We start from the raw sequence: 941 nt of genomic DNA, 5'->3' as shown, positions 1-941 counted from the left end.
AGAGATGGAGAGAGATCCCACAGCCCCAAACAGCCTGTGCTTGTTTCAGACTTTCTTAGATACCCTTCCCCAGTTGTTTATTCTCCATGTACTCAAGGTATCTAACTTGGAGGAGGGCAAATTGCAGGGACTGACTACTGCCAAGGATGTAATGAGTGGTTGTATGCAATATCCACTGCAACAGTTTAAACTGTTGTTCTGTATTCCTCATCCCATGTCCTAAGCACAGCCCACTCCTCCTGCATCCACCAGGACCTACCTCTCTGGAGGAGTAACGGGACCGATGGACTTACCCCCAGAGTCTTGTCCTTGCTGCAGGGAAGGAGTGCTGCATTTTTGGAGCAGAACACTGCAACTCCTGAATGTCTGATTTTGGAACTTGGTGTGTGCATGGATTTGAGTTTTTCCATCCCATTCCTAATCCTGTGTTAGGAGCAGCAGTTATTGCTGCTACTTCCCAAGGAGCCACCAAGCCCTGTAGTGCAAGTTCTCCACCTTCGATTAAAGAAAAGAGGGGGCTTGCAGGGCACATGCACAGCCAGCTTGGAAACTCTCCCTGCCCTCCAGAACAAAGCCCACTGGAGGAGCCTGAGGTCCAGAAATAACAACAAACCACCCTTTCCTGTAAGGCAGCTGGGATTTCAAGTGGCTGGAACTAAATACGGCGCTAGGTCAGCAAGGACTCACCGGGAAAGGGGGATTATTGCTCTCCATTAGTGAGAGGGGTGTCCGCTTGCAGACATCTGTGAAGACCTCAGCTTTAGAAAGCACGTTTCTTTTATGTCAGTGGTTTAGACTTTCATTTTCACCATGCTCTCCATCATCTTTCACTGAATATTTCCTATTAAAAAAACTAACAAGCAAACAAACCCAACATACATCAAGAAGTAATTTGTCTGGTAAAAAAAAAAACAAAAACCAAAAACCAAAAACCAACAAAA

The sequence above is a fragment of the Cariama cristata genome, unplaced genomic scaffold (assembly GCF_000690535.1).
Source record: "Cariama cristata isolate BGI_N322 unplaced genomic scaffold, ASM69053v1 scaffold7576, whole genome shotgun sequence".
Classification (NCBI taxonomy): domain Eukaryota; kingdom Metazoa; phylum Chordata; class Aves; order Cariamiformes; family Cariamidae; genus Cariama; species Cariama cristata.
This window is presented reverse-complemented; position numbering follows the sequence as displayed.